Consider the following 17,566-nt stretch of genomic DNA (forward strand, 5'->3'; position numbering starts at 1 on the left):
CTCTCTCCGAAGGTCTCGCGGAATTTTTCTTTAAGGAAAGGGACGCATTTTTCATATATTTTCTTTTTTTCCCTTTCCACTCCACCTTCCTGTTCGAGGTCATTACTTTCAAATCTTACCGTCGGATCCAAGACAAGAGCCGTGTCTCCGACTTTTGTAAACCCGACAATATCGGCATATCTTACGGATCCGTCGGTATCAATACAATAGACCTCCTCGAAGCAGGCGAAGTCTTTTCTTTCAAGGAACTTCATCAATTCTTCTTTGACCCTGTGGTGCCGGCGTGTTATAAGGAGGGAGTTGTTGGGGCATTTTCCCAGCACATGCGCTGGTGTTTCAGACTCTCTGCCGCATTTGCGACAGAGGGACCCAACTTCTCCTTGCTGTCCACTGGCTCCTGGGACTCCACGCAGGGGTGCGTAATTGATATTAAGTTTCAGGGCGTTCGCCCATTCTGACCCCGAGAGTACCTGCTTGTCGCATACATATCTATTTGCTTTCGAGGTCTCTTTGAAACGGCGAACACCGATACCCTGCCATCTGCAACTGCCCCATTCTTCGAAACCCTCCTCACGTAACGACTGTCGTAGAGCTCTCACACTTTGGTTGCCCCTATCCACTCCAAGTCTATCAGCACATGCCGCGATTTCGGTTTCGTAACTGAATATAGACTGAAATAGGGCATCCGGAACATTCGACAGTCGCTGGGCAATTGACCAATGCTGTAGTGGAGCTTCCCATTGACAGCGGATCAGACCCAGTCCTCGATATCTCCTGGGTGCGTACAGCATCGCCGACGAGGTGTTAGCGGGGAGCCCAATGATGGCCTTGATACTCCTGCGGGTATCAATGCCCTCCAATACCGCAGCTCTCCTTTGTTCAACACGATACCCACACTTTTCTTTGCGTTAATTGCCAAACCAATCTCCGCGAGCAGCCTCTGGACACCATTTATTATTCTTTCTGCAGAACCCCTGTCGCGCGCCATTACAGCCTGATCGTCCGCGAACCCTGTGAGGCCTGTGAGAACCACAACAAGTACAAGTCGTTGCCTGGAGTTTCTTTTAAATCTTGGTAAGCACTGATAACATATGGCTGAATCTGAAGTATAACGATTCTTAAGTGGAAATGAAAATATTTCATTTTGACTCTGAAAAACTTTTTTGGGAAACAAACTGATTATAATTATGATATGGAAACTGATTAGTGGGATGAGACATTAGTGGTTCAACAATAAACATCACTCTTTTCAATGATTCCACCTTTATTTAATACAAGTTTACATGTCTACAAGAAAGGCTTGTTCCCAACTGTATAGTCTTCTAAATTTCCACTTGCCTAATCTTATAAATAAATTGAGCAAACTTTATTTTCAAATACCTAAAAACGTTGCGTTTCCTTTACGTAAGAGGTCGCGTATGGCATTAATAATAATTATACTTGTATTAAGGCCTTTTAGGGTTGGGATTTGATTGGACTAAGTGGAGAAAAGTATGTTAGAAAAGGAAATTTTAAGATTAGCATCGAACTTTCTGGTTCATTAAGCCTTTGCTGTAATAAGGTCTGACCAGTTAAGTATAAGAGGGGTACTGAAAAGATTCTTTTTAGTGGTCAGTCAGTGCATGTTTTAAAAGTTGTTCCAACCACGATCCTTCTTGGGTTTGACTTGAATTGAATTTAAGAACTGTTTCTTAAGTGATCATCTCTGTGGATCTGTCAAATTTGAAGTGTTCATCAATCTTTTATTGATAATTATCAGTTAAGTCTCTTTGTATCCTTGTTTATTGTTGTTCTATTTATGGCCTCTATTTTCAGATGTGGATGATATTACTTATTATATACATTACAGTGCCCATTGAAAAGATAAAGCTGTAAGTGTATAAGTATTGAATATCAGGCCAATATATTTAAAGGACTAAATCTGAGCCTTGCAAGGCAAGTGTTAATTTTTACCTACAATGTGCCAGAGTGCTGAGTCAGTGAGTGCTTTAACACTAATCATACCAAGACTTAATATATACCTATTTCTACCACAACGGGTCAAATGACCCGACTTTATGTTTCATGCTTGAATGTATGAAATATGGATGTTAGGAAGGAAATAAAAATATAAATTAAATTTATTATAATTAAACAAAATAGTATGTTGAGCATTTCTATTACAAAAGCAAAAAATAAAAACTTGTGAGCACAAGAGAGAACACTGGAAGAGCTTCCAGGTGTGCCACCTACTTGCATTTGTTGCCAAACAGATCCATCATTCGCAACATTTTGTTCATTTATTTCTACTTCACTTTCTTCCGAACTTGAGAGTAATATTATTCTTTTTCGGCCACTACATACATTCACAATATTTTCCTCTTCATCGTCAGTATCTGTAGAATCAAACTCATTTTTATTTGCAACCAATATATCTTCATTTTCAGAAAATTCATCTTCACTAATTTCTGAAAACTCTTCGCCAATATTATTTATATCTTCTAAGAACTTGTACTGTCTTGTTTGCTTCGACATTTTTCTGGGTAAAAAATGATCTGTATTACTATAGCTGTCAAAATAAAATATAAGCTAGGTACTTACCAAGATTTTCAATTTTTGCCACTTTTTCTTACACTAAAAAGCTATTTTCAATCTAAAATTTGATATTTTCTTGAAATTATTCTGAGCTATTTTCGTTGAACTACTTTACGCAACAGTCTTTGGAAGAATGTGCAACTTACTGACTACAAATATGACTAGATAATCTCATAAAACAAAAAAATTCTCTCCGGGTCAAATGACCTGTTGTGGTAGATTACTCAGAATAAACAAAACAAAACAAAAATATTTTTATAACTGTACATTAATTACTTAGAAAAAGTCATGAAGTCAAATGTGCAAACGCAATAAAATTATACGTGCATTTTCAATGGAAAAGTTCAAAATGGGTCATTTGACCCGTTATGGTATGTTTAGTGTTAATCCCATTAAGTATCCTGTAAACTAAAATACTAATATTTATTGTATCTTTTAATTCCCTGTTATCTATTTTACATATATATCTATATTTTATTATATATTTTAAATGATAATCTATACATTTATAATTTTAATAATAGATTTTAAAGGTCAAAGTGTTTTTTATTTAATTTTCTAAATGACAGAGCTAAGTTTCGTGATATGTTATTTTGCTCCCATATTTTTAAAAGTGCTATAAAGTCACATATGCTGTTCGAGATATTAATAAAATTATTAGAATTATTATTATTAGAAGTAATTCAGATTCCATAAAGGCAGGAGAAGTTTAGTTTGGTTTTTATAAAATTTAGAGATGGTTTTTAGGGCGCCCTCTCTCCTTGAATTCTACAGTTTTGATGGCACCTGTGGAAACATCCTTGCATCAGCACAAGAAAACAATCTGATGCTTTGGGTATGTCCTATACAACCACAAGCCATCATCTAGGAGCTGCCTACATTGTTCTCAGAAGTATTAATACTGGTATTTAAATTTTATTATAAAAATTTAAAATTTTAGTAATATTACTGAAAAATAACTAAAACATATGTCAAATGTTCCATTTTGTATTTATATGATTTATGAATATTCTTTCATCTATTTTTGTTAAGACAGGAAGTGTTTAATGTTATTTCCAATCATCTAGTACCATGAAGGTGTTATATACTGTACTTATGCTGCTATATACATAAATTTTGGGTTTAATACTAGGTAAGGAAGTCATATTTCAAGACTTATAGTTATAAAAGGTTCTTTAATCGTGGTTTTCTAAACCTCCTATATTCTTAATTTGTAGTGACTTGGTTTGGTACATGAGGGTCTTCCAAAACTGTAGTTGACTTTTAGAAATTCAATGTTAATAAAAGATTATCTTATCCATTAAAAGCAGTATCTTATCCATTGGAGTTTCCTCCTACTAGTTGCTTTGAGGTAGGAATTGAAAATTAAAGTCTATTTAAAACAATTAGTTTGTTCAATTATTGATAATATCGTACAAAAGAATTTTGTATGTATGATTTGTGCTGATGATCCACAAATTTTGTGCTTTTTGTATTTGTATTTGAGTGAAAGGGTTGATTTTTGTTTTCTTGTAAAAGGGTGTTAAATTCCTTTGCTGATTATTTAGTTTGTATTTTATATTGTATCTTTTCAATTTTATTTCATTACTTAAAAAAAATAACAGTGTTGTTTGTTTTAAAAAGTTGGAACATTATGTTTTTTTTTCATATTTTTTTAAATAGCCAATCAGCACAAGTAAATTTGTAAGTAACTTTTACAGTTTATCCTGTTTTTTTTGTTTTTTAAAAATATTTTTACATAATGCTATAAAAATACCTCAATGTTATTTACAAACAACATAAGGTTTTCCACAAAAAGGAGGTCAAATAAGTACAATTAATATATAATTATTATGTTTGAATTCCTTTTCTGCTGAAAACTGTTCCAGTACCATCCTTGAAATGGAGATCAAGAAAATTGAACCAGAGCATGACTTCCTGAATGAATTATTTAATTTAATTGGTGTATTATAAAATTTATTTATTTATTGTGAATATTTCTAGCCAGTGAAGACTATATAAATCAAATTTGGGATGATCAGAAATTTCTTAATAATCATCGTAAGCTTGTATGGTATAACAATGATTTGTTTGACCAGTATCTGTTTTTACTCATTGTCATTTTTAAAACCACTATGAATAAATTGTTTCATTAAGAATGAATAGAACTAAACATTTATTCATGTATTTAGTGATATTTTAGGTATCTGTAGGTCTGTTAAATGAAAACAAAAAGTATTAACTGTTATTCTGAACAGAACATAGACATTGAAAATTGAACCATTGAAAGTAAATATTATTAATAATATAAGAAAAAGTTGATTAATATTAATAATGTGGAGATAACATAGTTATTTTAATGATAAAAGAAAATATATGAGTTAAATGTGGTCAATTTTTTTCATAAGTATAAATTAAGAATTATTTACAATTTTTAAATAATTCTTTTGAAATATAAGATTATTAGACATTTTAAATAGTATATTAATACATTGTGCTGATGTATACCATTTGTTTAATAATTTGTAAGTGAAATAAGTGTTTTTAGTTTTTGGTAAATTTAAGTATTTTGAATATTTAAACATAATAATTTTTGTTGAGCAACCAGAACAAAAAGAACGCCGACTGCCGTGAACTTGTAAATGATAATATAGAGAGATTGTAAAAACTGTTATAACGTGTTTTTTTACATCTGCATGTTGGATGTTTGCAAAATTCATTGAATATTAATCATGATAAATAGACAATATGATTATGCACGATCAGAATAACTATGATAGCATTTGAACAGAACAATATTAAAGTCAATGTATGAAGTATTATAAAGAAGTTATCTCATCCAGCAATGAACCTCAATCATGACTCAAACTACCAAGTATTTTATAAATTAAATTAAATCTGTACTGCTACAATGCATGGAATGTCAGGGGACAGTATATTGAAAGGAAATACTGTTACTAGACCAATGGTTGTGCAAGGAGGTGATTTGGTGAGAATCTCGCTCAACTCAAAGTTTTACCCAATTAAGGGTGCCCACTTTATGAGGCTAGTTGGACCCTGGAGGGCCTCCTGAACCCTCAAGGCTGATTCAGCCGCTACAGATAACATGATGAATATCTGCCACAGCCAAATTCAAACTCGGGTTCCTTTGAGTTAGTAGTCCATTGCCTTACCAATCATCTATCCACTGCTAAGTATTTTATAACAATTATATAAAATTTTAATTGTTATTTAATGTTAAATTAACTGTTATATTTTATCTCTTAAATTTTAAGTTGTTTTTGTTTATGTAAGAAATATTTCATACATAATGTTATCACTTCTTCGAAAGTGGTTTTATCGTATTCATTTATTCATCATCATTGTATCCATTTATGTCTCAAACACTCTATTAATATTTTAAGTATCCAATGTTTTGATCAACCTGTCCATCCTAAAGGACATTCTTAACTCTAAATTTCCGCCTTATATCCAACTATTAAAGTGTTTTTTGCAGGCTATTCTGCCGAGGTCTAATAATTTTAGTCAAATTGACATTTTTTCATTTAATTTTAAAACTTTTATCTCGCACTATTATCACTCACTTATCAACCGGTAAATTTATAGTTAAGATTGTCTTTGAGGATGGCCAGGTTGGACATTTAAATTATTAATATAGACTATTTCAAACTTGATGATACATACAACGACAATGAATACAATTTATTTTATAAATTGAATGATTTACTTCATTCTTTTAACATTCGAATTCTCGCTATCTTGAGGAATACTACAGTTTCGGTTTGGCCATACATCTCTTTTAACTCTTGATTTTTTTCCTAATAACCATTCTTCTAATTCATTAATTGGCCCATGTATATTTAAAGGCCCTTTCTTTCCAAATCTTTAATAATTTTTTATGTTTTCTTGAGTCAGGATCCATCAATGATAATATGTCACCTTAGTCTTGATGCTTGTCTACATACATTATAATCATTGTGCTTGACTTAAAGGTTAGAATTTATAACTTGGAGATTTGAAAACAGAGTGCATACAAACACCCACTGACAGCTGCCAACCTTCCTGTTATTCTTTCTTAATACTATTTTTTTTTTGTCACAACAGTCCTCTGATGTTTACAGTTGTTTACATAGATAAAAAAAAATTCATTTTATTTTGCAATTTCGACTTTGATGAGTCGATTGATGCTTCTATATTGATACCCTGTAAAACATCAGCCAGCAATATAATGCAATAATTGTTGAGAATATTTAATCCCGATTGATTTGTGATAGCAGTTATACTAGGTGGTAATGTGGCCATGTTCAGTGTCAAAAGTACAATGCCCTGATTGTAATCATAAACCAGGTCTTCTGGTTTGAACCAAGCATGGTTGATGAGAGATAAGAAAATGTTTCCATTTAGAGTTTATATGAGAAAATATGTAATATAATGCCAGGTATTGAGGATACTGCTATGGAAAAATAATGGATTTTGATTAATAATGATTGATTTCGATTCATTATATAAATAAATGCTGTAAATTTAAAACATGGAAATTTGACGATGCTGGGAAGGCCAGAGCAAATTATCTAAAGAAACTGCATTATAGAACCGTCAGAACTCATGTCTGAGTATTAATGATAAGCATGATGTAACAACTATAAGGAAGATGCAAGTTGGAATTTGTTCCTTAAAATAGTATTTTCACAAGGAAGCCGATTTGGGGATTTTCATAAGAAAGGACTAGAACAAAAAAATCAACAAAGTCCCCAACTACTGAGGGATCTCCCTCCTGTCATAAGATATTCTGCCTTAGGACGATTCTCGAGCGAGGAAGGAAATTCAAGATTGAAACTCACCACCTCTTGATCGATTTTAGGGCAGCTTATGATAGCGTGAATAGAGAAGAATCGTATGAGGCTCTAAAGCATGTTAAGATCCCTAGCAAGAAGCTCTTAAGTCTCGTGAGGCTTACAATGAACAAAAGCTACATGGTTCAGATCGGTGGAGAGCGATCGGTGAAATTTCCCTCAATAAAGTGATTACGGTCTTAGCCTGCCTTCTCTATGATTTTGCATTCGAGAAGGTGGGATACAGACCAATGGCAATATCTTTAATTGATCTCTACAGCTCCTTGCGTACGCGGATTATAAGCTTTCGTTGCTCTGGTCGGTCCTACAAGAAGACTTGTTTTGAAAGTTAATGCTGAAAAAACAAAATATTTAATTACGGGAGATGCCTAGGCCTGGAGAGGAGGTGATCTTCGGGGAATACCAATTCGAGAAGACTAATGTTTTTGTTCATCTTGGCCCTTTGGTAACTCAAGACAACGCACCTGGACAAGAGATTCGGCGAAGGATCATAGCATCAAATCGGTGCTATTTTTCTATGGCACTTCTATGGTTGCAGTCTCAACATTCTAAAGAAAATCCATTCAAATGTCGAAGTTGTGATTGTCGAGCTTTTAGACCTGAATATGTAAAAACACACCGAAGGACTGTACATGCCAAAAAAAAAACCTTGTGAGAATTGCGTGTTTTTTAATTATCTTCCGATATTTGAAGTTAACGTTTATTCTTATGGTATTAAAATCTTTAGACATTTCTACAAATGTACATACTGTGTAGGAGTTATGATCAAATTTATTATTGAATAAATTTGTTAAATAAAATATTAGATCCTCAGTCCCTTTGCATTTTTTTGGAAACCATACTGATTAAAAAAGTGTACTACAAATATTTGATTCGATGATTTTGACTGATCTTTATATTCTTTAATGTGTTGAAACTAGAAATGAATTCCCATACAGATTTTTCACCTATCTATGATATGTAATGTCAATTTTGCGGGGTTTAGTTTTTTCAAGATGCCTACAAAATAAAACTACCAACAATGTTCAGTAATAATATATAATTTTTTTTTTCGTACCCTCCTGAAAAGATTTTAATTGGTATTTAGTACGTACATATAGGAGGTCTGCTATATGTACGTACTAAAATCTTTACTAAAATCTCTACCAATTAAAATCTTTTCAGGAGGGTACGAAAAAAAAATATATATATAATATTACTGAACATTGTTGGCAGTAATATATAATTTTTTTTTTCGTGCCCTCCTGAAAAGATTTTAATTGGTATTTAGTAATAATATTATATAATTATGTAGGTAAAATATATAAATACTGGGAATACTCTACATTCCACGGAAATAGTCATGTGAGGCATGACATTAGATTTGGCGTTATGGTTGACTACATATATGTTAAGTAAACCTACTATCTCGTCGCAGTGGGTTATATGGAAGATATGACTGTATTTTCGGAGAACTATGGCGACCAATGGAAATACTTTGAATTTTTATTTTCATTATTTGAAGATTCAACATCACTTAGTTTTGCAAAAATGAACCATTCTTTTTTAGAAAATACACTAACCTAGAATGTAGAAAAATAATAGATGTAAAGGAATTGAAGCCCCCAAAATGGTATAGGAAAATACATTTTTTTTTTTAGGACTAAGTGGAGCCAATATAAATATGATTCTTATCCACGCGAGAATCACCTCCTTAAAACTGTTTAGATATTAAACATGAATCGTATCCAGAAACTTTCGAAAAATTAAAACTGATAAAGTGTAACAGCCCCATCTTACGAATTCCTAATTTTTTGTAGATTTTTTCCTATACGATCAACTGAAAAATATTGAAATTAAGGAACAGTCTTCCCTGCAAGATGGTGTGATTTTCAAAGGTCATCGGGTCGTTAAATGACTTCATTACAGCCTATAGTTCTTCCTCACCTATGTACATATAAAAAATGTAAAGTTTGTTGAGGAAACACTGTTACTAGAAAAATACTACAAGGCAGTCAAAAGCTGCCGGGACTGTTTTTGATCCACCTAATGTCTCTGCATCCATGGGTCGATCTATGGGCAACATCCATCCCAGGATGGACATTGCATATTTAATCTGATAGATAGTTAGCTTAACGCAGTGCTAGATAATTGTTGTTGTTTATTGGCGCGACAGACCGTAGAGGTCCAAGGCTTCGCCGGCCATGTACTTAAATACATCGCGCGTTTCTTGACGTGGTTTTCATAAGGTGGGTCCGTCACTCCCACGCCTATATTTGTGAGTACCACCCATTGGCTGACGAACCTCAGAAATGCCCGGGGGAGGTTGTGAGTGAGTATTGTATAATTATAAGCTTGAAAAAATCCCGGATAGGGCCGGGGACTCGAACTCGCAATCTATGGGTTGGCAGACAGGCGCGTTACCACACTGATACCACCACCCCCAAGTGCTAGATAATTAGACATTTATAAATGCCTAGATAAATAGACAGCTCATAGCAGGTTAAGTCAGTTCTAGAAAAATTGTCAATATTAGTCTACCTCTTAATAGTCAATTGGGATGCCCTTTGCTTCTATATGGATTTCTGAAGTTAAAGTTCTCCTCAGAAATTTCCTATTTTTCAACATTCTAATAATTTAACTAAATTTACAGAAAAATAAAACTTCAGGAACTAACATTAATTAATAATTTATAAAACTCTCCATAACATTTCGAGAACAAAAATATAATAAAGGTTTAGAACAAATAAACCATATCATAAAAACGGTTAATTGCTTAGATCAACATGAGGATCGATAGATCGACCAGGCACGGCAGTCAGCTGGATCACGGGTAAGACGTATGCCAATGATAAGAAAAAAGGTGGGATAATACACTTTAAAAAATAGGACAACGATCACGAAGCTTTAGAAAGTCTAAAAAAATCACTAACTTCTAAACTGAAAAAAAAAGGAATAATTATCTTAAATAAATAAAACTAATACGTTGAAAATAATTTATTAACTTAATCACCTTGATAAACCAATTCATAAATCTTAGAATTAAATTGGCATCACATTTGTTTAGTATCTCATTTATTCAAATCTCATTAAAAACCTAACCCAAAACAACTTTAATGCCTTGTTATATCCTGTAAAACAAAAAAATTAAGCTATTACTTTAAAATAATTACTTAGAAACGGTATTGTAGTGAATTTATTGGAATCATTTAAACGCACTCATTAACATAGTTATTTATACTTTAATTAAATAAAAAATCTTTCATATGGAGGTTCTGGTAATTTCTATTGTTACCAACCAAATTAATATAAGTTTACAATTATTAATATAAAAATAACGTCATTATTGCTTAAAATAAAAATTATAATCTTTAATTTTACAAAAATTATTCTAATCCATTAAAAAAAATAAAATAAAAATTAGATCAAACCTCAAAAGCCGCCTGAATACCCATCCTCCTACCGTCCTATCGGTTTGTTACCTATCATGAGCAAAATCCTTGAGAAACTCATATTAAGACGCCTGTACCCTATCCTTCATTCCAACCACATAATCCCTGATCACCAGTTTGGTTTCCGATCATGCCACTCCACTATCCAGCAATGCCATTGTGTGGTTGATGTTGTCTCGTCTTCATTGGAGCGCGGAATGTACTGCTTGGGAGTCTTTCTTGATGTAGAACAGGCTTTTGATCGAGTCTGGCACCCAGGACCAGATCCGTAAATTCCTACCCCATACATACTTCCTCATTATCCGTTCTTATCTCTCCGACAGATTATTTCATGTAAATTACAACGGCGCTTATTCATCCCTATTCCGTCAGTCTGCTGGTGTACCTCAGGGTAGTATCCTTGGTCCTATCCTTTACACAGTTTTCACAGCTGACATCCCAACTCATCCTAACACTATCCTCACCACGTATGCCGATGACACATGTCTATTGTCAGTGAACAATGATCCTTACATTGTATCCCAAACCCTCCAATCCCACATCACCACCCTTGAAGAATGGAGCCAAAACTGGAGGATTAAAATAAATTCCAATAAATCCCACCAAATCACATTTACCCTTCGTCTTGCCCCACAGTATCTTTTAATAATACCCCACTTATTCCTGTTGAACAGATCCGTTACTTAGGACTAAATCTGGACAAACGATTGACATGGAATGCTCATACAAGACTAAAAAGACAAGAAACTGCTCGTAGATTCCGACTATTGCAACATTTACTAGACAAACGGTCTAAATTGCCAATCCATTACAAAAGACTGATCTACATTACTATTACAAGGCCTATCTGGACATACGGAGTTGAGCTTTGGGCTCCACTTGACTATCAAATTCCTCCAGAATCCAATCCTTACTGTCCAAAATCCTTCGTAAAATCCTTAATACTCCTTACTTTGTCTCAAATCAAGTCATCCATCAGGACCTCAATGTTCCATATGTTGCCGATTTGGCCAGATCCAGATACCGTTTCTTCCATAACAAACTTCTCAACCACCCAAATCCACTTGTTTCTAACCTGGCTTCTCATTCATTACCTAATAATTCTCCTTGGCGTCTGAAAAGAAGATGGCCTCGAGATCTTCTCCTCTAGAAATGTTATTGAAGTTCTATCAGTGGGTAAATTCTCCACATGTTTGTATCATGTCACTATGTCACCTACAGCAAATTTAGTTGTTGTATTTATGTGTATACAGTTGTAAATAATAATAAATAAGTATTAAAAAAAAAAATTGGATCAAACGAAACTGCTAGCTAATTTAACTCAAGGAGTTCAGCCCTCACAATATTAAATTCATTTCTAAACATGGTACAAATTAAAGATGAAAGAATCCTAGAATCATGTAGAAACAGAATTACTAAATTGTGGACCTGGAGGAATAAGACCTAATTGTATAATTAGGCTCAGCTGTTGAAATTGATAGTAGACAAATAATATGTTTTTAATGTTTTTTCTGTTTTATTTGTTGCGGTAGTGAGGAAAAAGAACACTATTTTTGAAGTGATCACAACAAAGGCTTCACAAGTGATAATCCCAAATAAAGAACATAATGGCTAATGAACTGCAATCGATGTATTCACAGTTTGCCACAAAGCAACCTGTATTAAAAAAAAATTAATTTTTATATCACACTTTAACAATAGCAATGTGACACCAGTATTCAACTTTTAATATTAATATTCTAGAAGCTATTAAAAATATTCAATTATATCATTTGCTGTATACTAATTTAATTGAAAAATTTTGTCAAATAGATAATAGGCAATGTAGAAGTGATTTTACTGCATCTTATTTCTTATATATTCTATGTATAATCATTCCAGTTTCAAAGTGGTTAATTTTGTTTCAAAATATAACCTCGTATTCATTATTTTATTTGATAAGTTTAGTTTAATCTGATTACTTCAGTTGTTTTTTTTGTACCTGTCGGTAATAATTGTCTCATTTGCTTAATTCATTCATTTCTTCTGATATTTACTGCATTATTTCTTTCTTTGATTCGTTCTAATTATTTCGATAGCATAGAGAACAGTAATTACATTTATGGCTGTATTTCAGACCCTGATGGGAGATTTCCTTTTTTTTTTCTATTTCCCGGATAATTCTCGCTGGCTCACCTGCATTCTCTTTCCTGGGTCTTAAATTATAGTGCCCTTTCTAGGTATTCCTTTCTTCCCTAGTATCCATTTCTTCTCACTAGTACTGTTGCTATTGTGGTCTACCTAGTCTTCTTCATTAGTATATTTTTTACATTTTCCAACCTCGACCATACTAGACCATTTTTTGCATATTTTCTATTCAAGAGGTCGGTTATTTTAATTGATCCCCACAAGGGATGCCAAATATGTAATATTCTTCTTGGAGATTTAAAGCAATACATTTATTTTACTTTCTAAGGAAAATTAAAAACATCTATGCGAGGGTTATAATTATAGTCATACGCAACTAGTTAGGCATATTTAAACAACTTAACTAACAAGATTTATTACATATTATTGTATAAGTTTATAGTTTCTACATGAGTCCATTGTAATAAAAATATATACTAGAACTTAGATTTATATTCGCTTTATAAAATGTTAATATCCATTCTTGTTTCAAATTCTCTATTTATCTTCAACACCTTGCTGCAGGAATTATACTGCAAAAAGAATTGATAATTTAGTCAGATAAAATATTAATGTAATTACGAAATACTTGTTAATGCTATAGCATATTCTCCTGCCAAAAAAACAAACAAAAAAAACGCCCATACATATTATATTATATTATATTTAAATAACAGGTACAGATGTTCTGCCACAGTGTTCTTTCATTTGTTTACATATATAATTTACCAAAAATGTCTACTTTTTGAGTTAAAAGCAGCAAGGTTTTCTTCATAACTTCGAAACGGATCGTATTACTAATGTAATATGGTAAATCAGCCCACTATTTTTTTAGTTTATTGAGGAAATAAGTATGACTATTTCCTTATGTATAGATTTCTGTTATTCTGTCTTTTATTTCCCTAATATCCATCACTATTTCCACTAATAGATATTGTCATCTTGTCTGGTGCATGATATATTTGTCATCGAACCTATTGAATGACGGATTATACAATAATATTGAATATTAATCAGATAAATCAAAACGATTATACTATAAATATTATAATACTACAGGTGCCATAATCTTCCTATGTGATAGGATCGGTTGTGTATTAAACAAGTTGCTGCAGGATTTTTAAATTATTACGAAAGTATTAAAATGCGGATTGAACTAATAATAATCACGCCTTAAATAAGCAGCTTGACACAACAATGTTGGAATCATTTCTATCATTATTCAAATGTTAATAATTCACACATTATCAACTCTATCAATACTCAAATATTAACTGAACCCAACATTTGATTCCGATGACACGTATGGACTATTTATACATAATTTATTGAACACCTAGTCCAAGAGTCCAATAGAGAAATAAATCACTTCATCCCAATTTTTGATTAATCTAATAAAAAAGTAAGAATTGCAAAGGTCACGTGACTGAATGCTAGCTTCTGATGCGGTGCCTAATAATAACGTAGCTGATCACGTGAGTGGTTGAGGTTAAGGTTGGGTCAAGGTGGTCAGGGACAAAATTTAAATTTAAATCTCCCGCCATAGGTCACGTGACCAGTGGGTATGGTAGGGTCGAGGTGGTCAGGCTCATTGTCTCGCGCCAGAATCGGCATAATAAACCTACTAGTGGTTATAAAGTATAATTATTAATTATAAGTATAATTATAAAGTAAATATAAGTATAATTATAAAGTTATAATTGATGGCAGTTAAAAGTAAAAATTGATGACTTTGCCAAACATAGTAAATGAAGTTAACAAAAATTGATTTTTGAATTCTTTCAGGTAAAGAAAAATAGCACATTTTTCTGTCAGAAAAAGGTTCAATTTTTACCAAGGGAAACATTAAAAGTAAACTACTCACATTACTAAAAAACTTCATATCACATTACTTAAAGTAGTGTAAATCTTCTGAACTATTAGTTATAATCCACGTTCAATAGTTCCCGAGTTACAATTTTTCAAAAAGTATATTTTTTCCATAACAAGAAAAATCAATATTTTGCGAATTAATTTTAGCGCATATTATAGCTAGGAATATTACAGCTCCTTTGAAGATAAACGTTACCCATTACATTTTAGTACATTCAACTAGTTTTAATGTGGGTGCTAATAAGCTTCTGTATTACTAACAGTTCCTAAGATATAGTTTTTCATAAACCAGAAGTATGTTCTCCGAACAACGAATTTACATATTTGCAAAAATAAATTCACAAAATATTGATTTTTCGTTATATATTAGAAAAGGTTACTTTCTGAAAAACTATGGAAGTAAACAGCTATGTTAGGACTCATATTTTAGCAAATTTACTCTACTTTAAATGATGTTTTTTTTAAGTTGCTAACTGTTTCAGGTAGTTTTAAAAATATGGACCTCCAAATGAATTATTAATTTTTGTAACGTTTTGAATCAGACACCATTTTTTTATTCTCCTCATCTAAGATAAGAATAAATGTTGACTGGCGTCTATTCATAATTTTCATTGGATGAAACAACTTTTTTTTGGCTTTTGGACTTTGTCTCAAATTTAATTTCTTTTAGATGTTGGGGAGCTCCAATATTTGGACCTCAGCCCGCATTTAAACCTATTCTGTATTTTTTCTATTAACGATATGTCTTGTTCGACTTATCACCAAAAAATATTCATTGAATTCGCTGTACCTTTCTCCGTAGCCCACATTACCAGTATATTATTTGTGCGTGTTGAAAATCTATATCTGTCCTACTCGTTTCTGTATGACAATCTGTTCTCCCTCCCGTGTAATTTTGTTATTATGCTTCATTAACCCTCTCAGATCTTATCTTCAGTCCCTCTCCACAAAATATTTCCTTAGTCATATTCCTTGCATCTAAGACAAATTCGGTCCAACTCTGAAAAGTTCAGTAGACCACAGATTGCTCATCAAACATCCAGAAGAAGAAACATCCATCATAGTTTACTAGGAGGTTCTTCAGTGTATAGTCGTATTAAAATTGGTTACTATACGCATACTTGGGGTGATGGTAGCAGCGTGGTAACGCGCCTGACTGCCAACCCCCATAGATTGCGAGTTCGAGTCCCCGGCCCTGTCTGGGATTTTTTCAAGCTTATAACTATATAATACTCACTCACAACCTCCCACGGGCATTTGTGAGGCCCGTCAGCCAACAGGTGGCACTCACAAAAATATGCGAAGCCTTGGGCCTCCACGGTCTGTCATGCCAACAAACAACAACTACACGTATATATTAATAAAATAAAAATCAATGAATCAGTTATTATTGATATAATCAAAAGAAAATATCTTCATTACGATCGTGTGGCCAGACTTGGTATAAAGGGTTCAACAGTCAACTGTTGAAAGAATGTATTTGCTACTCTCCGTTGCAGAGAAGATAGAGTCCCTTAATATAGAAGCCACAAGAAGCAGGTGCTACAACTTGCTTCTGGAACTGGATTAAAAAATCTCGATAATCTCATTAATAAACAACCTGTTTTCAGATATTTTTATCCTTCTGTAAGCCTTAATCTGTAACTACTAAACAAAGAAATTCCTTTTATATCCTGATAATTTAAATGCCTCCAACTCTAATATTTTTTAAAATATATTTCTATGGCATTTCCGAATAGTTCTAAAAAAAAAAATAAAACCTTTAGTAAAAGTACAGTGTCTTGAATCCAATAATCTGGTTCCAATCAAGACTGTTTTATAAAAAATAATTCAAAAACATACTGCAATACAAATTGATTTTCTTTTGCACCAATATATATGATCATCCTATTAAAATTCAAATGTGACTATTATTACATAAATGATACACCAGAAGGAATAATATTATAGAAATGCTTTTTTTACTACTTTGCTTTATGTTACTTATTTTTAATAATGACCAAAATATAGGTCAAAACAACAAATCAATAAAAACTTATTTTACTAAAGTTGTTTTCATACCTAGAGGTCTTAAACAAGAATTTTTATTTATCTACACAACATTAAAATTGCGTATAATATTAAAACATAAGATAAATGAACTCTATCATCATAAATTAATTAAGACGTCATAACAACTATAAGTTTATTAAAATAACGTGGATTTATCGAATCATTATCACTGTGCAACAGTATGATTAAGTTTTTAAATCATTAAATCTTAAAAATAGCTTGAGATATGGAAATGATTATAAATGCCGGAAAACAAGGATGAGTAATCCAGTCTAAAGATGTGGGTGGTTTGCATATTGCTTAGCTTTGGGCTTGCAAGCTCCGCCTATTCTTCCGTGATCCTAGGTGTCAACGCAACATCTCACCTTAGAGCCGAAAATCAAGGTAATTACTATCATAAAAATATGTAATATAACCAATAAAGGTAAGCACCTTTATCACATGCAAGCGCATTCCTTTCGACAATTATAGTTTCATTATGTCTTAAAAAATTCTTCTTCTTCCTATTTTCTGAAATTTATATGATGCGGTAGGGATAACAAATGATTCATATTACATTTAATTACTATAAGTCCTTAATTAAAAATGTAGTATAACTACAAAAATTATTTCGGCGTCTTTTTTTTTTTTTTAATTATT

At 32.4% G+C, this 17,566-nt stretch overlaps 2 long non-coding RNA genes across 2 annotated transcripts in view; both read left to right on the forward strand.

The window, feature by feature from the left end:
* The first annotated feature begins 1,804 nt into the window (after positions 1–1,804).
* Positions 1,805–5,691, forward strand: LOC106691354 (uncharacterized). Its single transcript, XR_010844859.1, has 3 exons — positions 1,805–1,979; positions 3,322–3,478; positions 3,611–5,691. It is a non-coding gene; the product is annotated as an uncharacterized lncRNA (long non-coding RNA).
* An 11,504-nt stretch (positions 5,692–17,195) lies between these two features.
* LOC136797057 (uncharacterized) overlaps positions 17,196–17,566 on the forward strand; it is a 13,421-nt gene continuing 13,050 nt past the window's right edge. Inside the window, exon 1 of the long non-coding RNA XR_010844858.1 lies at positions 17,196–17,311. This is a non-coding gene — a long non-coding RNA (uncharacterized lncRNA). The remainder of the gene's footprint in view (positions 17,312–17,566) is intronic.

This window comes from Halyomorpha halys, unplaced genomic scaffold (assembly GCF_000696795.3).
Source record: "Halyomorpha halys isolate HHAL.00 unplaced genomic scaffold, Hhal_1.1 Scaffold2274.1, whole genome shotgun sequence".
Lineage (NCBI taxonomy): Eukaryota > Metazoa > Arthropoda > Insecta > Hemiptera > Pentatomidae > Halyomorpha > Halyomorpha halys.